The sequence below is a fragment of the Lissotriton vulgaris genome, chromosome 6 (genome assembly GCF_964263255.1).
Source record: "Lissotriton vulgaris chromosome 6, aLisVul1.2, whole genome shotgun sequence".
Classification (NCBI taxonomy): domain Eukaryota; kingdom Metazoa; phylum Chordata; class Amphibia; order Caudata; family Salamandridae; genus Lissotriton; species Lissotriton vulgaris.
Genome location: NC_141694.1, coordinates 1,654,843,051 through 1,654,866,486, shown reverse-complemented (window position 1 = coordinate 1,654,866,486; position 23,436 = coordinate 1,654,843,051).

Genomic DNA, 23,436 nt, shown 5'->3' with positions numbered 1-23,436 from the left:
TGCTTACGGTGATGGTTCCGCATGCAGTCGACACTCTGTTAAATCTTACAAAAACTCAGCACTTGACGAGTGCGAGGTTGTCTGGGTACGAGTTGACGCTGCTGGCAAGTCATATTCAGATAAAACGTTGCAATGTTCTGAACCCGGCGACCTTGTTACCAATTAGCACAGAGTCAGATGAAATAGCAGAACATGACTGTTATTTGAGGACCGAAGAGGAAACAAAAGGTCGAGTGGACCTTAAAAACACTCCTTTGGAAGATCCAGATGGAACATTGTATGTGGATGGTTCATGTTTTAAACTGCCGAATGGTGATGTGACCACTGCGTATGCTGTGGTGACTTTGAATACTGTTGTGGAAGCTGCAAGATTGAATCAGAATTCTGCCCAGGCTGCAGAACTGATTGCTCTCACTAGAGCGTGTGTGTTAGCGAAAGGGAAACGTGTGAATGTGTTTACCGACAGCCAATATGCGTTTGGCGTCGCCCATAGTTTTGGACGGTTGTGGAGAGAGAGAGGTTTTATGACGTCGCATGGTACAAAGATTCAGCATGGACAGCTCGTGAATGATCTTTTGGATGCACTTACGTTGCCTAAGCAGGTAGCGATTGTCAAATGTAGTGCGCATCGTAAGGTGACGGATGATGTTGGACGTGGTAATGCGTTTGCGGATGAGACTGCTAAGGAGACTGCCCGGAACCTTAGCACTCGAATGTATGTGACGAGTTCGGTTAGGTGGCCTACAGAATCGAGTATGTGTGAGGACACTATCGAGAGTGTGAAAGCAATTCAGAATGAGGCCACCGACACTGAAAAGACGAAGTGGAAAGAAAGTACGGGAAAGTTGGATGCGAATGGTTGTTGGGTTGATTTGTCGGAACATAAGAGATGGATGTTGCCGGATGCGTATGTGCTGGCTGTTGTGACAATGGCACATGGGTTAGCACATATTAGCGTGAAAGGTATTTGTAAGTTGCTGTCCCCTGTGTGGAAGAATGATGGTATCACGAAATGTGCTGAACGCTTGGTTAAGAATTGTATGGTATGCATGTTGTACAATCCTGGTAAGGGAACCCCAACTCCTCCTGGTAGTTTTGCTCCCCCTTCATGTCCTTTTGAAGTGATACAATTAGACTTCATCCATATGGAGCGATGCAATAATCTGAAATACGTTTTAGTTGTGGTTTGCGCGTTCTCCCGATGGATCGAAGCCTATCCTCTCAAAGACAACACTGCCTTGTCAACTGCGAAAATCCTACTGAAGGAATACTTTCCTCGGTATGGAATGCCTCGGATTGTATGGTCTGATAACGGAAGTGAGTTTGTGGGGAGTGTGATGAAGAGTGTGTGTAAGGGCCTTGGAATTAATCAAAAATTCCATAGCGCCAATCATCCCCAGTCAGCTGGTTTGGTTGAAGGGTATAACGGCACCCTTAAGCTAAAGCTAGCGAAGATTCAGGCTACGACTGGTCTTTCGTGGCCTGACGCTTTACCCTTAGCTTTACTGTCAACAAGGGCAACCGTACACTCTCGAGTAGGGCTCAGTCCCTATGAAATAGTGTTCGGTCGTCCTGCGAATGTTTGGGGGGTCCCTAGGCCGGGTGTGTTCTGTAATCTTGAGTACCCAATGTTGATTGATTATCTTCATAATCTGACTGCTAAACTGAGGTTAATTCACCAACAGGTTTACGAAGCATTGCCGACGCAGACGGAGGGTCCAGGCCACCAGCTCCAGCCCGGAGACTGGGTGGTAACGCGTAACTTTGCGCGTAAGAAGAATTTGGAGCCCAGGTTCACTGGACCCTACCAGGTCCTCCTTGCCACGAGAACTGCCGTTCGTTTAGAGGGTCGAAAAAATTGGGTGCATGCCACCCATACAAAGAAAGTTCCTATCCCGTTACCGGCAGACTCGTGGGTGAGGAAGGGCATTGCTTCAACTGAATCCGAAGGATTGCCGGCGTTTGTACCTTTTAGCGACGCACAACCTGTCGGAGAATCCCCAGTGCAGCAGAAAGACACTGTTGAACATTTGTCACCAAAAGACTCAAGACCAGAACATTCGACTGATCAGCAGAACTCTGTTCCCTCAACGGATCCTTTGTTTGACGAACAGACACGTCCTGGGAAAACTCGATACTTTTTGCGATCCAGCACTAAGGACAAATAAAAGATTTAGTTTTGTCCCATGACAATTGCATCATCCCAATTTCCACGATCGGTCTGAACACCCGTATCATTGTAATTATTTTTGTATATATTGAGTTTTGTTCCACATGTATTTTTGCTTCCACAGCTGAGAGACATTTTGCATATGCATTGTAAATAAAGGCCGTAGGGCCGCGCGTGTACTTCCTTCTGGTTAGTAGGTCTTGACGCTAGGTTAAAGACCGTCGGTTCCTGGGAACTCCTAGGGATTGACTACTGCTACACAGAACGAAGTGCGTCAAGAAACGTTGCGGACGGTCATAGGGGATGGCGTTTTCGAAGCTGATGGACTTGGAAGAAGCTCAGGCGCAGAGATTCAAACTACAACAACTTAGTCGTACCAAATGTTTTATGTTTCAAATATTCGTATTGCTTTTGACTGTTTCTGCACTATTGGCGGGTGGGGTGTATTACATGATGTCGTACTTCTTACCTTCTGCCATACCTACTCCTACTTCTGACCCTAAACTTACCTCCACTGCATCCCCTCATTCTTTCCATATCTTACCCGAACACGAGCAGGCTAGACGTGCAGAATTCCGTAATAATTCCTTTATTCAGCTCCTTCATCAGCACCAGTTAGTGGTTAACACTACTAATTGTTGGGTGTGTGGGCTGATGCCACATACCACGGATAAGGGAATTCCATATCTGGTCTTACCGTATAGTTCCCAGGGTTCAGCTCGAGCATTTCAAACAATGTTTCGAAGCGCACTAGATTCTTACCCCAGTCGAGAGCCACGTTCTCCCTACTTTGGCCCTGGCTCGTATCATAAGCCTTTGTCTATAGCGATAGAAGACTTAGATAGAGATATCTATGAGCCGTCGCTCATCCCAGAGGAAGAGGTACAAGCCTATAGGGTCCTGAGTAAGGTCGAGTATAGTGCGCTCACGAGTGATAAACAGCTTAAAAGCTTGCCTCCGATATGGGTTGTACCCCACATTAGTAATTTTTGTCTAATGGGTCGTGGCCGAAGATCGAAAGCTCGACTTGGAGAGAGTGCTTGCACCGAAAATTACATTCTGCCGATGGTCTCGTCCCCTGTGTTTCTGGCTGCCAAGGGTACATACTTTGTCTGCCATGACCGTGCGTATGCATGGTTGCCCTCCGACTTTGTGGGCTCATGTTTTATCGCAAATCTGTTGCCTCCGACGTTCACTGTAGACGCAGACTATCACAAGACTAGAGTTGTGAGAGGCGTAATTAGCGAAGAGGACACTGCCGGTCAAGAGGCAGGAGACTTTTTCAAGGGTTTCCTCCCGTTTTGGGGGCCTATGGTTAATAGTAGGAACCTGAGACAGTTGACTCGAGTGGTGGAATCGACAGCTAATATTACTGCCAGTGCCCTTGGTAATATCACCACAGAACTTCAGGCGGATAGACTTATGACGTTACAAAACCGTATGGTTTTAGACGTGATCTTAGCAGATCGAGGTGGGGTATGTAAGGTGATCCATTCGAGCTGCTGTATTTTCAATCCAGATAACGCTCCGACCGTCTATCAAGCCATCTCAAGGTTGCATAAGATCTCTGAATCCATACACGTGGATGTAGGGGATTGGACGCTACTTGGGTGGTTTTGGGGCCTGATGTCGACTTGGGGTTGGAAGATTCTGATGATTATCGGAGTTGTTGTGGCGTTCCTGTTCACGTGTTGCCTTTGTGTGCAGTGTGGCCCTGCCTTATGTAGCCTTTGTGCTACAACGTGTATAAGACAGCCGCATGTTACCGAAGGAGCTCGGTTGGACAGAGCTATGCTACAGCAATATCTAGATGGTCTGATGAATATCGAATATGATTCTGACTAGTGCTTGCCTACATGAGGGCAAAAGGAGCGTCTGAGGTTCCGTGACGATTGTAAGTGGTGTTTTTGACTCGCACGAATATGGTCGAGTCTGGTATCTATGAACCGCAAATGACGAGTTTAGTGGGTGTACGCAGTTTCGCTGTGCTAACCTAAACCGTTCGTCTGTTTCGTGGGTTTATTCATCTGTACCCACGGGTTCCATCTTAGATACGGCATCCATTTTGTCTCTTGCCCTCAAGTAGCCAGCGAACGGACGCTGTCCGCTTCGCGACCCTGGGATTCCCAAGATATCAGCGGAAGACACATGTCCTTTTTTGGAAACGTCTTTATGATGAGGGGGATGATACTGTAAGGCAGATGGCCCCGCTCGAGGCTCATTTTGCCGTGCCGGTTTATTGTCTTAGCCGTGCATATCATTAGGCACGTCCCTTTGATGCCTGTAGCTCGTGTTTCCCGATACCTCCCTTTTACACCCTTTCTCAATCTCCCCGCTGTTTCCATCTTCCTCTGCACCTGTCCTTGTTCCTTCTTCGATCTGTTTTATTGCCGATTGGAATGTACTAATGGTGGGAAGATGGGTTTTTACAGTTGGGAACCGCCAAATGTTTCCGCACTTATATTCCAGACCTTGAATGTATCAAAGTGACCAAAGCGACCCCTCTCGGGGATAATTATCTGAACCAAGTCGTAAACCTTTGTGTACCATATAAACCTATGAGGAAAATATGTATAAAAGGAGCGATCCACAGAACCAATTCAAAGCAGTCTCCACGAACTACACTTGCTGTACTTCCTGTGACTTCTGTGTTTCCCTGCAGTAAATAAACCTTGAATCTTTGACGCCAAAGGAAGTGTCCCGTGTCTCTGTCATTCGTACGCCGGAGCAGGTTACCCACGAAGGTTTCAGGTGTTGTCCCCTGGCACCGCTGGGTCCTAAATAACCCAGTCCTTCAACCTTTTCATTTTATAAAAATTGTATGTATCTCTCTCTGTCTACAGGCTGGCTTCTCTGTGAGTGGCAGCAGTCTGCTCTTTCACAAGGAGCATATCGGCACGCAAAGTAGTTTTTTCCAGTGCAAGGAACCACAGCGGCAATGTGTGGTTTTGAGACCAAAAACATTTTTGCTTTTGCCAATGTTTTTTATAATGATGGGCCTGGTGGCTCACACAACAGTTTTACCAAAGCCAATGTAAAATGAGACCGGCATTGAGAAAACCAAAAGGCTGACCACCAATGTCATACCCATTGGCTTTGCCAATGCTTGTTTATTTTCATGTTTCCTATACTTTTGTTGAAACTGGCTACATTGATTTTCCATTATGAATATTTTTGGGAAATACTAGCATGCATTAACACATTTTACTAAATGATGCTACAAAGAAATTGTACCTAAAATTTCACAGTCGTTTAGGAAGAACCTTTTTTTTCCCAGTTGCATTTTTTTAATGAACGTCTTTTTTTTAAAATGAAAGAATCATCAATCTTGCTTTCAAGCTTTTACATATATTTGCATCTATTTAGAGGGCATTCTGGGAGCATTATACGTAGTCTCATATTGTTAAATTTTGTAAACGTGTGTACACATATTTATATTGGAACCACTGTCAGTAGGGCAGCTGAACTCCCATTTCCTTAGAGCACTCACCCTAATAATAAAGGCTATCCGTTTATGAACCATAAATACAAGTTCGAACAGCATTAACTTATGGACGCAAAAGATTACACTGCAGACAAAGGCCTTTCATGATCCATAATGTAGTCCTGTAATTTGACAGCCTAAGGGTTTGTGCTGCAGGGGGGTTGAGCCTACTTGTCCCAAGGACAAAATAAACATGAAAACTTGTTGTCCTGGAGCCTAAACAATATGTCCTGGGCGTCGGGCTATAGCCAGGTCTTCAGTTTCATGCAGAATTCGAGAACTGAGGAAGTGGCTGTGATGTGCAGGGGCAGGTTGTCCCAGGCTTTAGGAACAATTTATGAAAAACACGCCAGATATGGTTCCCCCCTACTACCAGACCAAGTATCAGTACTGGTACCACCACCAGGGCAGACAATCCAGCCAACTCTCCAAACCCAGCGGAAACAGCAAATTATAGCACAAGTTCACAATCAAGCCACAACAAACAACACAGAGATTTCCACACTCTCCTCAACAACATGTTCACCTACATGCCTAACCATACCAACAACAATGGAATGCATAAATGAAGGTTTACAGAACAAAACAATACAGAGACACTCCCAGAACAATATAACAGTGGAATTCCCTTCAGCCAGCCCTACGGTGCAGCACAAGGCACAGAACACACGCAGCCCACAGGTGACTCGATATCCTCTGGATTAACAAAATTTTACCCTGTTACATCAATAGGCTCGCTAGGATCTCAGAAATCTCTGCAAGCAGAAGCACAGATTTCAATAAGACCAGCTAGCTCAACAATGGCAATAACTCCAATCATAACATCAGGAATCACTCAGAAAGTGCAGGCATTAAAGTCCCCAAAAGGAGGAGGCAAGTCACCGGCAAAGGAAAAAGGACAACAGGCTAACTGGAGAAAGCAGTTCGGTTCAGATGCACTCAGCCTAGAAAATAAGCTGACAAAACAGCACTCACCTTGGGTCGCAAAGGTTTCGCCACTGGATCTCAGGATTCAAACATATCTAACGGCGAAATGACTAATACACCTAGGTGTGACCTTAGCTCCATCAGCCAAGTTAGTCATAAGACGACACACCCGTAAGCCAACTTAAAATCTCCAAAGCAGGAGGAAGGTAGGGCAGTTTTATCCTATTTAGGAACACAGGAATGGGAGGACATGCTGGCAGCATACTCCCCAGACCAACAGCTGGGTCCTCTCACGGAGAAGATGAATCACCCGCACCCGCTTTTACCGGACACACAGACCTCGTGGGGAAAGAGGGAAGTGGGATCAAAGGAGCAGGGGGACCCAAACCTGCAGGATGGTAGTCCCCGGGCTTCCCTCCTAAAAAACATGCAACTGCCAGTGGAGGCGCTACAATACCAATCAGACAAGATGGATATACAGTTTTCACTATTAAATACTCTGGCAGTGTTTACATCAGGGATCGATGAAAAACTGGGGGAACTCAATTCACTAATAAGAAGGGCACAGAGACATACCTCTAATGCGGGTGCAGCCAGATTGTGGATAAGCTGGCAACCCTTCCGACAAAGCTCTTCACCGCGCTCAATGAGCTGAAGAAAAAAACAACCAGCGCTGCCAGTGTTAGCTGCCCCGCTGACGACTTCACCGCACTCCTGACAGCAGATAGCAACTCAAAGCAGTTCTGCAAAATTATTAAAACTGACACAAATCAAAGCGTGGGCTACATGGGCAGCGGCGGCAACCTTTCAAAGATAGCTTTGGTTACTCCAGCAGTGACAAAAACGAATGCAAAACAACGCCGCCAGTTGAAAAGAAAAGGCCGAAATCAGAAACTACTCCCTCTTAATCAAGCAGCGACTTATTCAATTTTCAGCAAACAGAACCTGAATCCAATCATTGCTTCAAAAGAGGGCAATACGCAAGAAAAACCAACTCACACAATTAACCACCAAAACATAGCAGCATCCTACAAACTTGGAGGGCCTCTAGCAGGAACAGAGGAACGGTCTCCGAAGCAAGTTGAGACAGTCTCAGGGTTGGTAAGGGACAAACCCGCCAATAGTTTTGGTCCTGATCCCCCTCTACAAACCACCAGACCTAAATTAAATTGCCATGCTGGGCTAGCCAACCAGCATAAAATCACGGCCCTAGCAAAGGATACTAACCAGGAGCATACCCGGCAGGAAACCGGGCAACTTCCCACTGGCCCCCCAGCAGGAAATGATGAAACGGTAAAGAGAATGACATGCACAACTCAGATAGGGGCATCCTCAACCAAGGGGAACCAAGTGAGGATAACCCTGGACCAACCACCTCAGGCTTCTCTTCCCTGGCAACAACAGAGCCAACTAGGAAACTCAACTTAAACAATAAATATAGAAAAAGATTCCAATGCCTTTTTGCAGTTGTGCAACAAGACCAGAATGAGCCTCATCGTCTAACACAACAAAATTCTGCTGCTAAATGGACGGGACCACTCGAAAACAACCTATCCCCTAAATGATCCGACATTGATCCAGAGATACATACTGCTCAAACCAGAGTATATTACAAAAGAACGCCAGGATGTGCTGAACCGAGGCAACGCTCTAAAATTACTTCGGGCCATACCCACTCTAGCAGATCTGAGTACTACAGATTTACTCGCAATTGAGTTTCTCACTGCAGATAACCCAGCGAAGCCAGAATTGACAAGGGTATTATGGAAATCAGACGCAACAGCACAAAGAGTATTAAAGCATCATCTCATCTTCAAAAGACTGGGGCCTCCAATTCAGCCCCTACCAACCTCCAGCTTATCCAGCACCACTACTAAGCCTGAGCCCAAGGCCAGGCACCAAAGAATGCTCAAGGCCCTCTACCTCTGTATTAAGAGGGGCCCGAGGCCACTCAGAGCCGAGAAGGGCTTTTAACCAAGGCATACAACATGGACCTTCCAGGGTTGAAAAGTCACGCGGACGCAACTCCTGGTTCCTGATCCATGTATAAGAACAATAACCCTTGCAGCAGCAACCCAATGACATAATAAACATACAGACCAATGGCAACAATAGACAAAAAGAACCAGCGATACGTCTTTGCTCGTGGAATGTAAACGGCTTAGCGTCAAAAATTCAAGACCCAGAATTCCTGCAATACCTTAATAACTTTGATATTATTATGCTACAGGAAACATGGCTCATGGAACCTCTACACATATACGGGTTCCTTTGCTTTGCTCGCCCTGCCGTTAAGGGTAGCAAAACGGGCCACGCTTCAGGGAGGGCTCGCAACCTATATTTCAACAACATCCATATCAACAGCGGGGGCAACTGGCCCGGAAAAAGATGTAGCTTTAGCAGTCAAACTCACTATTTCCATGGCAGAGGTAAAAAACGAAGTAACTCTGTTTAACACATACATACATCCAAAAAGGACAGCAATTGATTCAGTAAAATTAACAGAACAAATAACTTCCTACGTACGCTGCACCGAAGTCCCAAATCTATCGAGGGACATGAATTTATATCTAATGGGATCATCCAAAGCCTCCAATTATTATATTACAATTTACCAACACAAGGATTCTTTATGCACGGGAGGCCCAACAGAGTAAACAGACTCCTGCTGGAAGAACTAGAACACCTAAATATGAGGGCCCTCAATGGAAGAACAGACGGTGACACTCCCCCAGCGGCAAGCTACCACGCTGATCTAACAAGCTCGCTTCTAGACTACACGTTTGTCAGCCTTTTGTTGTTTCAACACGTAACAGGCTTCATAATGGGCGACATAGGGGACAGTGACCATCGTCCACAAGAGACTATTCTAGCGGCAACGGCTGCGACTAGTATTTGTCCTGCTCTACACCTAGGCTTAAGCTATACAATGAATTACAAGAGGATCAAGATTACGACAGAAAGCATAAAGTCCTTAACAGATACAGCAATCAATCTTTTACTCGCTCAACCGCTCGGAAAGAACCTGATACAAACCTGGGAATGCTTCACAACTAACCTCAGCAACCGAAAGGCAACAGACATAAAAACAAGGAGCTCTCTGGTACAGACACAAGAGAAAAAGATAACTAAGGTTCAAAGAGCACAAATAAAACAACTTAAGAGATTGATAAATGGCTCGATAAGATCTCTACGGCATGAACCAGGGAACACATCGCTCCTCTTATCCCTGCGGCAACAAACAACTCAACTAAAGAGGCTGAAATGGAACATCAATAATAACAACGAACAGGACCTCTGGGCAAAACTCTTGCATAATATTTAGCACAACGCCAGCGATCGCTTCTGGAAAACAGTAAACCTTATCATACACCCGCATCATGTGGGACTCACTTCCTTTATATTAGAGGAAACCTGGGCAAGCTGCTTAAACTCCTACTTTAACAGCCAAAGTAACAATCAACACACACTGGAGCAGAGCAGTGAAGCCAAGGTTGGGCATAAAACCATCAAAGGGAGAAGGGAAATTAGCAACAACTACCTCTCTGAAAGCTCCACCGCCGTTTTCAGTTCAAGGGCAATTGACACACTCAATTCGTCCGGTTTAATCCATCATAAGGAGGAAAGCTCACTTGCCATTGAACAGCTAATAATCAGGAAACAGATCAGGAAGGGAAGAAAGGAGGGAGCCCCGGGCCCGAATGGAATCCCACCAGCAGTGTTTAAAGAAAGGCCGGAAGATTGGGCAGAAATACTCCTTCCACTATTTCTGGAAGTAAGACAATTGGGTATAATTCCAAAATCATGGAAAGGTTCAACGATCATTACAATCCATAAAGCGGTAGTAAGGTCTTGCCAGCCAATTATTGGCTAGTAGCTCTGATCGACAACGAGGCCAAATATTTTGCGGGAACACAGCTGGAGGAATTGACAACTTGGGCGGAAAATAATTAAATAATCCCGCTAAATCAGACAGGATTCCGAAAAAAGTCCGGCCCGATATCTAACATCATGGCAATATCATTGATAACGGACACAACCAAAATGAGGAAAACACAGCTGCATGTTTGTTTCATCGACTTCAGCGCCGCATTTGATAACGTGGAGAGGTCCAAACTGTGGTCCAAGTTAGCCAGATGGGGCACCCCAAACAACTTTCTATTAATGATAATGCTTTTATATACTGACACCTGGGTACAAGTTAAAACAGGTTCAGGGTCCCATCTCTCAAGAAAAGTTAAAACAACTAAAGGTCTTAAACAGGGCTGTGTGCTGGTCCCTCTGTTATTCAACTTATTCATGGCAGACTTAACACAGACACTTAGGGCCAGATGTAGGAGCCCTAATACCGGTCGGTAACGGCCGAATCCGTATTAGGGTTTCCAGATGTAGGGGGCCAATATTTTACCGATTCTGTATATTTACCGAATCTGTAAATTTACAGAATCGGAAAAATACCGAATCGGTATATTTACCGATTCGCTAAATCTACATGTAGGTGGGACTCTTCTGAGTCCCAAAGGCCTTTTAGAATCTGTATTTTACCACCCAATCCTATTGGGTGGTAAAATACCGAATTCACGTGTGCATGCACATCTGTGCATGCACACCTGTGCAATGTGACACACAGACATGCCCTTAGGGCATGTCTGTGTGCCACATGGCACACAAGTCCAGAATTGGGGTGCTAGAGGGTGTCAAAGTGACACCCCCTGCACCCTTGCAACATTCGGAATTTACCGAATCGGTAAATACCGATTCGGTATTCCACATTGATTCCTATGGGCTTCAAGGCCCATAGGAATCAATGGGGGATACCGATTCAGTATTTACAGAATCGGTAAATACCGAATCTTACCGATTCGGTATTTACCGATTCAGAATTACCTACATTTCCCCCCTCTAATTTACCACTTCTTAAATACCGAATCGGTATGATCCGGTATTTTAGAAGTGGTAAATTAGATTTACCTACATCTGGCCCTTAACACCTGCAAGTCACATACGACCAGGCTAGGGGGCACCTCATTGTCCAATCTACTATACGCGGACGACGTAGTCCTACTCAGCCACATGGCAGCTGGCTTGCAACATCTTCTTAATGGTCTGCAAGTCTACGTAGAAGAAAATAGCCTCTCAATAAACCTAAATAAAAGCAGGACCATGACAAACAACAGCAAACGAAAAAAGAGCCATCTATTGCATCTGGGCACCAAACATATTGAACCAGCAGAGACTTATAAGTATTTGGGAGTCTACTTAGATAAAGAAGGATCATTTACCCGACAACAAGAAGAGATCAAAAGGAAAGGGATGATCCTTGCCTTAATCATGAAAGGTTTATCAGCCACACTACTGGGCCCAATGCTGAGCCCTCTCTTAGTGGTAGCACGGGCCAAAATCCTACCTTCTATTACGTATGGTAGCAAAGCACTGCGCGGGAGAGATACCTATCTTCTGGACAAAACGCTTGGAAAAGCATACAGAACTATGTTCAGCCTCCCGAAATATACCTCACTGGTGCAAATTCGACTGGAGTTTTGTCTCATAAAGCAAACCTGGGCCTGCTATGGAGTATACATCAATTGTTGGAACAAAATCAGAACATCAAACCCTAACACATTAAACCACCTCCTGTGGCAAGATCTACAACAGAGGGAGAATTCTCCCGCAAGACTGTACCTTCAGGAGGCTCTGTCAAACACAGGCCTATTGCCCTTATGAGACACACATTGTCACCATTCAGCTTTAAAAAAATTAGTGTGGAAGTCGCTGAAAATACAGTCACTGGTGGAGGATAAAGCTGCTTTTTCTGTCAGAGCGCATGCTTAGATGACTTTGAACTCGTACAAGACCCTAGCCCCGCAACAATATTTTAACCTGAGCTACTCAAAAGCACTGAAATTAAAAATCCTAAAGTTACGTCTCGGAGTGATACCATGTACGCAGCACCTTCCTCCATGGAAAAGGGTGCAGACTTTCACAGTATGCAGACTGTGCAAAAACGGCCAGGGGGATATCATTCACACCATCTGCTCTTGCACGGAGATGCTTCAAGAAAGGAGGTATCTGCTAAAGATTCCCTTTAATCAAAGGGGGATCCGGACAAGGAGGCAGGCAGTTTTAGCCTGCTCCAACCCTTTATCACCACAATTGAATACTAGATTAGTCCGATGTCTCGAAGCGGCCCGGGCAAAAATGCCAAACTGACACTAAAACTGTTGGGCATTGGAGTATTTGGTCTATTAATCTACGCAGGGGGAGCACTAATCGATACAGGCAACCGTGTTATTTAAATAGGTTGCTCCGTAAGGCTAAATTTGTATTTTAACATTGTAAAGCTACAGAAGCATTTTAAATTTTCGGTATAAGGACATTTTATTATGGTGGTCAAATATTTTATATATGGTTTTATTTTGCATGTATTGCAATGGTTTTAAGTAACTCTGTAAATAAAGGAAACTGTCAAAATGTCAATATGTCTGGCTGAGTGGATGTTTCAGGTAGGTTTGTGGAAGTTTATGTGGTTCGTGAGGTACGTTGGGCCAATGTCATTTAAGGCTATTTAAGAGTTCATGAGGAGTTTGTAGAGTGCTTATTTGAGGATTTGGATCCAGTGGAGCTCCTTGAGTTGTGGGATGATTTAAGTAAGGGGTGGGAGGTAAGAGTGAGACTGGCCACTGCTTTTTGCATGGTCTTGAGTCTTCTGGTCAGTTTAACACTTCTGCCAGCATAGAGTGCATTGCTGTAGACTAGCTTTCTGGTGATGAGAGCTTGGGTGACGGTTCTGCGAGTGTTGATTGAGAGCCATTTGAAGATCTTCTTGAGCATCTTAAGTGTGTTGAAGCAGGAGATGGCGACTGTGTTTACTTGGCTGGTCATGGTGAGTTGGTTGTCTGAGTTCAGCAGGCATCCAGGTGGAGTCCCAGAGCAAGATGTACTTGACAAAGATTACTACTTCATCTTGACTGTGTTGAGCTTGAGTCTGTTGGTTTTCTTCCACATGGCGACTCAGGTCATGCTAATGCTGTAATTAGTCTGGGTGTTTGGCATCTTCTAAGAAAGAGTATGAGCTGAGTGTCATCAGCGTAGGATATGATATTGAGTGGCGTGGATGTTGCTGGCTAAGAGGGTCATGAAGGTGTTGAACAGGGTGGAGCTGAGTGAGGATATTAGTGGAACTCCATAGATGAGGTTGACAGCATTTGAGGTGTAGGAGTCCAGGATGAACTACTCGGAGTGAACTGTCTGGAAGGAGTAATTTCAAATCCAGAAGGATAAGGATGTGGTGTGGGATGGTGTTGGAGGATGAGGAAAGGCGTAGTAAAGGGTTGTGTCATTACCTCTGTTCATGATCATCCTGATGTCATCCATGGTGGTGATGAGGGCTTCCTCTGTACTGTGGTATGCCCTGAATCCAGACTGAGAAGTGTTGAGGAGGTGGTTAATGTGAGGGTGGGGGGGGGGGGGGGGTAGATGTTATTTTATCATCTTTTCCATGACTTTTGCCGGGCAGGGTAGCAGGGCAATAGGCTGGTAGTTGGCTAGCATCTTTGGGTCTGCTGAAGATTTCCTGAGGAGTGCGAGTGCTGTGGCGTGTTTCCAGGTGTCTGGGTAGGTGGCTGTGATGATTAAGTCATTCATTTGTGGGATGAGGGCTGTGCTGATGAGCTCCAGTCCTTTGATGAAGATGTGATGAGGACAAGGGTCCGATGGAGCTCAGAAGTGTTTAGACTGCAGGTTTGTTGCAGTTTCTTCAGTGTGGATGGTGAGCCGGGTAGTCAGGGTGGTCCTCTCGGTGTTGGTTGAGCCAGGGCAGGAGGTCTGAAAAGGTAGAAGGATCCAGTTGGGGCTCCAAATTGCCTAAGAAGGCGATGATCTTGTTGCTGAAGAATAGGGAAAGCTGGTGCAGAGGACCTCAGAGGGGGTTATGCTGCGGAAGCTTGCTGCCAGAAAAGTAAAGTCATTTTTTATGGGGAAGATTTTCTTATTGCTGTTGGTGCTGCTTTTGATGCAGTTGGTGAGCGTGGAGAATTTTGTGGCTCTGTTTTGGTGATGGAGGCATCTGAAGGTGGATTTGTAGGTGCTCTTGTAGGTGCTGTTTATCTCCATCTGCATTCAAATTGCTTGCAGTCTCATCTGGTGAGGCCTGATCTCTTCTGTGTACCAGCTTGTTTGTGACCTTGTTCTTGTGGCTTTGTTGGCTTTGAGAGGACCAGGGTGTTCTTACACATGTAATGATCCAGGTTGCTGAAGCTGGTGAAGATGGAGTCCAGTAGGTTTCTGGTTGCATGTGTAGGGTCTTCACCTCGCTGGGTGAGTCTGAGATTGGACAGGTCCTCGAGGAGGTTAGTCATGCTACGATCAGTGAGATCCTCCAGGTGGTTACCAAGGAGGATGAAGGTACTGGAGTTGAGGACCAGGTGGGCGACAAAATCTGCAGTGGTGCTGCTGAAGTTGGTGTGTGGTTCTTGGGGCAGTAGACGAGGGTGTTACTTAGGGTGTAGTTGGCGGTGATGAGGAGTTTGAAGGGCAATTGTTCTTCCATATTGCTGGTGGTGCTTTCTGATGTGGTGGAACATTAGATATGTTCTTTGAAGATGATGGTGATTCTGCCTCTGGGTTTGTTTGTCCTGGCCTGTCTGGGGATCTTTATATCCAGGGTGGGACTGGCCAGGTTTTGGTAAGAAGAACAGGTCTAGTGAGCAGTTGTGTAGCAGATCTATCATTTCAGAGGCATGTTTAGTGAGGGAGCAAGTTTTGAGAAAGTGTGCAAGACAGGGAACAGTGAGGTGTAGTGGGGTCAGATGCGTGTGGTCACGTGTTCAGTGTGTTGGGTATGTGAGGGAGTGAATTGGGTGCGGGAGGGTGCATGTGAAATGGAAGGTGGAGCAGGAGGACGCATCTTCAGAATAGGTAGCAAGTGTGGCATTAGCTCTGGGAGATGTGACCGGGGTTCAGGTCGCAGAGGAACTTTGTGGATTAGCGATAGGGGAGGTGGGTGGCAGGAGGCCCAGGGGTCCTACATACCTCTCCTGCACGTCTGCTGTGTGCTACAGCTGCCATTAAGACAGTTTTGTTGGGAAACCAGTGATGTTACTTCTTGTGCAACTGGAAGATGGGAAATCCAGGGATGTCACTTCCTGTGCACAACGAAGATTGGAAATGGCTCGTCCTGCTTGGTTCCTTCCTCTAAAGACAGTTTAGAGGGGTTTTCAGTGATGTCACTTCTTGTGCAGATCGAAGATGGGAAATTCAGTAAAGTCACTTCCTGTGCAGATGGATGTTGAGAAATCCAGTGATGCCACTTCCTGTGCAGATGGATTATCGGAAATCCAGTGATGTCCCTTCCTGTTTGATGGAAATACAGAGATGTCGCTTGCTGTGGAGACAGAAGATGGAAAATTAGTCCTCTTGCTTAGCTTCTTCTTTTAAAGACATTTGTGGTAGGAGACCAGTGATGTCACTTCCTGTTTATATGGATGATGGGACATCCAGTGATAAAGCTTCCTGTGCAGATGGATGATAGAACATGCAGTGATGCCACTTCCTATGCAGATGGAAGGTGAGGAAAAAATATAGAATCTGAAATGGTGAGTGTTTGGTTTATCTTTCCCAAAACAACATGGTTCCTACATAGTGGGAGTCACATTCAAATGAGAACAAAAGTGAACAAGAATGTAGTGGCCATCTTTGAACTCTGCGAAAAGAACAATTGATGGACAGAATGCTGAACAATGCCAAACATTCACCCCAGTACAGAGATCTGGGCCTAAATCCATAATTTCTCTGCTCCCATGCCATTCTTGACCCTGCTCCTGGGCTGGACTGCTCCCATGAGGAGCAGGGTCAAACTGATTTGCATATGGCTGAGTCTAAACTGGGGTGGCATCGTGAGCAAAAGAACAATAGATGTAACCCAGATCTCTTGACTAGGGGTGAATTTTGATGTGTTCCGCATTCTGTCCATCATTTGTGTGTCTTTTGCCATCTTTGAACTTTAGCACATCAAGGTGCTTGCCATGGACAGGTTACTTTCCAGTGGCCACTTTTTGTCTGCCTGCATCTTGTTCAGTTTGAAGACTAAGGGCCTGATTAGATCTCGGCAAATGGGTTACTATGTCACATCGGTGACAAATATCCCTTCCGTCGAAATCTAAATCCCACTATGGGATTTAGATTTCAGCCAACAGACTATCAGTCACTTTTGTGACAGAGTGACCCATCTGCAGAGATTTAAATCAGGCCCTAAATTGTGCTAGGATTTTCTCTGGAATATCGTCTTTGTGGCATCATCTGAATTTATTCACTGGAACTGATTGTTGTTAGAGTGCCACTATCTCTGCTTGTATGGATTTGACACATTTCTTCAAAGGCTGTATTGTTTCATGATAAATTCTATTGAACTAAACTGCCTTTGTCTGCGGAGTGATAATCTCCAATTTCATTTAAATAGTTTGAATATTGAGCTTGATGTGGTTTTCTGAATGTATTGTCAACTGCATTCAATATTTCTTGAGGGAATTAAGAGATAAGGGGCCATATGTATCAAGGCCAAATTGGTTTGCAAATGCCGAAATTCGCAGAATTTCTGCGTTTGCGAACCCATTTTCGCAAAATGGTATGTATGAAAGAATTTGGGTGCAAAATAAGGAATCGCCATTCCTTATTTTGCGATTGCATTTAAGGAATCGCAAACTTTGTGATTCCTTAAATGCAATGTATGAAGAAAAAAAAAATCCAAAATGCCCTTAAGGAATCGCAAATTACCACCAACTTGTAGTTGGTGGTAATTTGCGATTTCTTTTACAAATGCACTTTATGCAATTTGTAAAGGTGCCATGTGACGCTCATACATGCCCTTAGGGCATGTATGTGCGCCCTATGCGCACACATGTCATTTTCAGGGGTGCAGCAGGGTGTTCTTGAGACACCCCTGCACCCTTGTAATTATTCTCAATTTGCGATTAGCAAATTGCGAATCGCAAATTGAGAATCATTTCACATTCATTCCTATGGGCCTCTTGGCCCATAGAAATGAATGGGAAATTATTCCTTAATTGCGATTAGCAATTTGCTAATCGCAATTAAGGAATTTTAAGAAATCGCAAAAAAAAGCGAATTTCTACATATATACCATTTTTCGATTTCTAAATAGCGATTCCTTAAATATCGCTATTTAGGAATCGCAAAAGGGAATGTTGATACATATGGCCCAAGGTTCTGCATGCATATATCATCACACCACAGACGAGTTAGACTTTAGACCAACATTTGATATTGTATGATGCAGGTGAACCATTTATATTCACAAGCATAGATACCTGCAGAGTGCTACCAAACTCTAAAAGGTATATCATACACAGTATTTTAGACCATGTGATATAGTTCAGTTCAAAAGATTATAGAGCATGTTTAATCTCTTAACACTATAGCATGCAGCAAACCCATATCACATCCAAGAGTAAGTGTTAAGCAGTGATGTATGTATTTCCCAATTCCTCTATTCCTCCATATTCTTAGGAGTGGCTTGTTAGCCTCCTCCTACTACATCAGGATTTGGGAATTGCATTTTGTAGTACTTGAGTAGTATTTTTACATTGTATTGTAGTACTGCTTTACATATTACAAAATGCAATTTGTGAATTAGGCCCATAGTATTCTAAGTCCAATCCCCAGAACATTGGGTGAAATAGATACATTGGACTGAAAGTGTATAAATGGGCTTGGAAAAGGTCAAATATACTAGTCCAACTCGGAAACCTCCAAACATCGAGGAGAATGCTCAATATGTTGGGGGTGCAGGGAATTTATTACTCTAACTCCAGTCCAACAAATATTGTAGAAAGTGTATAATTGTGGTTGGGCAATATGCTATTCCTCTTCCAATTCCCAAATCATTTGGCAAATTGCATAATTTAGGACTTACTATTCCAACTCTAGTACAATACCCATTGTGGGAAATATATAAAGGCAAGGGCATGGCAAATATACCATTGTAATTCCAGAAAACCAAACATTTCAGAAAATGTTTGGTTTGGATGGATAAATGTTATTATTTTTTATTCTAACAAACATTTGAGAAAGTATTTAATTTGGGTTTGGAGGGAATGTAAATATAGTTTTCAAATTCCAATCCCAAAATACAATGGGATAATTGCAATATTTGGATGGGTAAGTTTAATTATTTAACTTCAATCTAACACATATTAAGAAAGTGCATAAATGGGGAGAAAGGAGGGGCAAATATAATATTTTAACTTCAAACCCCACATATTGAGGAAAGTGCAACATTTGGTAAGGTAAGTTTCACTATTCTTACTCCAGCACAAAACCAATCAATCAATCAGGGGAATTGTAAGTGCGCTACTCACCCATGAGGGTCTCAAGGTGGCGGGGGGAGGCTAAGCAGCTCTGTTCAGTGGAAAAGTCAGATCTTGAGTGTTTTCCTGAAGATGTTCAGGGAGTGGATGCGCCTGATGTTGAGCGGGAGCTCATTCCAGGTCTTGGGTGCGATGTAGGAGAAGGTTCTTCCACCTGTTCTGGCTCGAGGTTGGCAGATCAGAGGTTTCTGTTGGGTACGTGGAAGGAAATTCTCTCGTTGAGGTATTGGGGTCTGGTGTTGTGGAGGCATTTGTAGGTATGGGTGAGTATCTTGAAAGTGACTCTCTTCTCAATAGGGAGTCGGTGGAGGTTCGATAGGTGTTGGGTGGTCTGCTCGTGTCGAGGAATGTCGAGGACAAGTCTGGCTGTTGTGTTCTGTATGATCTGGAGCTTGTGGAGCAGAGACTTGTTGATCCTGGCGTAGAGGGCGTTTCTATAGTCCAGTCTGCTGTTTATGAGAGTGTGGATGACAGCCTTCATTGGTTCAGGGGGATCCACTTGAAGGTCTTTTGGAGGATTCAGAGGGTGTTGAAATAGCTGGAGGTGACGGCGGGTCATGGAGAGGAAGGAGTCGAGTACGATGCCGAGGGTTTGGGCGTGGGGGGGCTGCTGAGGGCGGTAGGCCACTGTTAGACGGGGACATGGAGGGTCGGCCGAGGACAAGGGGAGAGGCCTCCGGTGAGGGCCGTCTCCAGCGATCGTACAGACAAGTAACTTCCCCCCCACAGATGGACACCACACAAGGATAAGGTTAACGCTCTTTATATGCAGTTCTTGAAGTAAGGTAGTACGGTACAATGAGATCAGGACACGAGGATCCTCTCAATTCTAGTCTCTGGAAGGGAAAGGGGGTAGCGGGACAGTCTTTGTTACCAATCTGGTATTGAGATGAATCGATGGGTAGCTCACAATCCTCGAGCTCGGCGTTCGGGAAGGTCGGGCCGCGGCAGCGCCAGCAGGTCCCGAGGTGGTCGTAGGTAGCAACGGGCCGCGGCAGCGCCAGCAGGTCCCGACGAAGATGGTGGTTGCAAGAGGCCGCAGCAGCGCCAGCAGGTCCCCACGAGGATGAAGGTTGCAAAGGGCCGCGGCAGCGCCAGCAGGTCCCACGAGGATGAAGGTTGCAGAAGGCCGCGGCAGCGCCAGCAGGCAGGACGACAGTTCACAAGGCAGGGCTGCGGCAGCGCCAGCAGTTTGTCAAGGATGAGTTCTTCACGGTGTCTCTCGACTCCAGGATACAACTGCCTTCCTGCTCTGGAGCTGCCCCAGTTATAGGTCTGGCGCCCTTTTATGTCCGGACCCTCGCACTTGGAGGTCGGGAGGTCCGAGATGAGGGAGTCCAGACACCCAGCAGGGGGGTGGAGCCAGCGCCCGGGGAGGCTGGGGGCGATCGGCACCTGGCGGGGGAGAGCCATCGACACTTCTTTCTCCCATTGACCTTCCAAGTGGTCCGTTCACCTCCTGGGTGGATGGTGGTGCCGGGATGTCGGGGCCTGGCCAGGCCCAGGGTTGGGGTCGAGCTGAGGCCACGCGGCCTCGTGGTGCAGTGTCCAAGATGGCGGCTGGGCCGGGCAATGGTGCTGACGGTGGCCCGGTCCAGTGATACAGAGATATCCGGGGGCAGGCGTCCCGTAGGGGACGGGTTGCGGGTTGCTTCTGTGGGTAGCACCTGGAGAGCCGGTGTCCGGGCCCTGTCGTGCGGGGAGGGAGCGAGCCCTTCATTGGGCCTGTCCAACATGCGTCCCCCCAGCTGAAGGCGGGGAGAGTCATCCATCTTCTTGGGGACTTTCCTCGTCGAGGCGGAAAAAGCGTGACAGGCCATCCGCGTTGGCGTGGTCCTGGCCAGGGCGGTGCTCCACAGTGAAGTCCATCCCCTGCAGGGAGATGGACCATCGCAATAGTTTGGGATTCTCCCCCCGCATCTGCATTAACCATTGCAGGGGGCGATGATCTGTTTGCACCCGAAAGTGGGTACCGAAGAGGTAGGGCCGGAGCTTCTTAAGGGCCCACACTACTGCAAAGGCCTCCCGCTCGATGGTGCTCCAGCGCTGTTCTCGGGCCAGCAGGCGTCTGCTGATGAAGGCCACTGGTTGGTCAACTCCCTCGGGGTTCAGTTGGGAGAGGACGGCCCCAATGCCATGGTCTGAGGCATCAGTCTGGACGATGAACTCACGGCTGTAGTCGGGGGCCTGGAGCACAGAGGCGGTGCACATGGCGGCCTTCAGCTTCTCGAAGGCCGCTTGACAGTCTGGAGTCCAGTTGATTGTTTTTGGGTGTTTCTTGGACGTGAGTTCCGTGAGGGGCCCCACAATGCTGCCATAGTCCTTCACAAACCGCCGGTAGTATCCGGTGAGCCCCAAGAAGGCTCGGACCTCGATTTGGGTTACGGGGGGCTGCCAGGACTGGATGGCAGCGATCTTGAGCTGGAGGGGGGCCACCAGACCGCTTCCCACTTGGTGTCCGAGGTAGGTCACGGACCCCTGGCCAATTTGGCACTTGCTGGCCTTGATTGTGAGGCCGGCCTGTTGGAGGGCCTGCAGGACCTCTCGGAGGTGGCGGAGGTGGTCTGACCAGTGGCGGCTGTATACCGCAATATCGTCCAGGTAGGCGGCGCTGAACTCTTCAAGGCCCGCCAATACCTGGTTCACAAGTCGTTGAAAAGTGGCTGGAGCGTTTTTCATGCCGAATGGCATCACTTTGAAATGGTAGTGTCCATCCGGGGTGGAGAAAGCGGATCGTTCTTGGGCCCTAGGGGTGAGGCCGATCTGCCAGTAGCCCGCTGTCAGTTCGAAGATGCTTAGGTAGCGGGCAGCCCCCATGCGGTCGACCAGTTTATCTGCTCGGGGGATGGGGTGAGCGTCGGTTCGGGTGACAGCGTTCAGACCTCGATAGTCGACGCAGAATCGGAGCTCGGGGGTGGTGCCTGGGGCAGCGGCTTTGGGGACCAGTACGACTGGGCTGGCCCAGGGGCTGTCAGAGGGTTCGATGACTCCGAGTGTGAGCATTTTGGAGACTTCTTCTTGGATGCAGGTGCGCACCCGATCTGGTACTCGGTACGCCCGGTGTCGGATAGGGGGACTGTCCCCAGTGTCCACGTCGTGCAGGCACCAGGGGGTGACCCCGAGGGTGAGGGAAAATAGGTTTGCAAATTGCAGCAGGAGGGCCCGACAGTCTTGGCGCTGCTCAGGGGTCAGGGCATCGGAGAGTCGGACCCCGTCCACCGAACCATCTTTTTCACGGGTCCTCAGTAGGTCAGGGAGGGGCTCGGAGTCCTCTTCCGCTCCACTGTCTGTAGCTATCAGCAGGCTGAGCTCCGAGCGCACGAAGTGTGGTTTGAGTCTGTTGGCGTGGAGGACCCGGAGGGGGTTCCGGGGGGATTCCATGTCGATGAGATAGGTGACAGGGCTCTTGCGCTCGACCACCTTGAAGGGCCCCGTCCATTTGTCCTGCAAGGCACAAGGTTCGATGGGGGACATCACCCATACCTGCTGACCAGGCTCGAACTCGATGGAGGAGGCATGTTGATCGTACCATTTCTTCATGTCCTCCTGACTGGCCTCAAGATTGGCTTTGGCGATCTCTCTGAATCGCCTGGTCTGATTGCGGAGGGTCAGGAGGTACTTGTAGACGTCTGGAGGGGTCTTCAGGGGGGTTATTTCCCATTCTTCTTTAACTAGGCTGACGGGCCCTCGAACGGGGTGTCCGTACAGGAGTTCGAAGGGGCTGAAGCCGAGGGACTTCTGGGGGACTTCTCGGTAGGCGAAGAGGAGGCACGGGAGTAGCACGTCCCACTGGCGGCGTAGGGGTTCTTCCAGCCCCATGATCATCCCCTTGAGAGTGCGGTTGAACCGCTCGACCAGTCCGTTTCCTTGCGGGTGATAGGGGGTTGTGAATCGGTAGGTGACTCCGCACTGCTGCCAGAGGGATTTCATATACTTTGAAATAAAGTTTGTGCGCCTGTCACTGACGACCTCCCGGGGGAAGCCCACTCGAGAGAAGATCCCCATTAAGGCTCGGCCTACCACTGGTGCTGTTACAGTTCGAAGGGGAACGGCCTCGGGATAGCGGGTGGCGTGGTCCACCAGGACCAGGATGAATTGATGCCCTTGTGATGTTCGGGGGTCCAGGGGCCCCACAATGTCTATTCCCACCCTTTCGAACGGGGTGGTAACAACGGGGAATGGTTGCAGGGGTGCCTTGAGTTTGCGGCCGCTCTTCCCGCTGGCCTGGCAGGTGGGGCAGGACCGGCAGTGGTTGGAGACGTCATTTCTCATTTTTGGCCAGTAAAAGTGGGTCACCAGGCAGTTGTAGGTTTTGTCTTGCCCCAAGTGTCCAGCCAGGGGGACATCATGTGCCAAGTTCAAAAGGAAGTCTCTGAAGCGGAGGGGCACCACCAACACTCGACTGGCTCCCAACTCCGCGATTCTTTGTTCGCTGTACAGCAGGTCATTGTCCCAATAGATCCAGTGGGCCC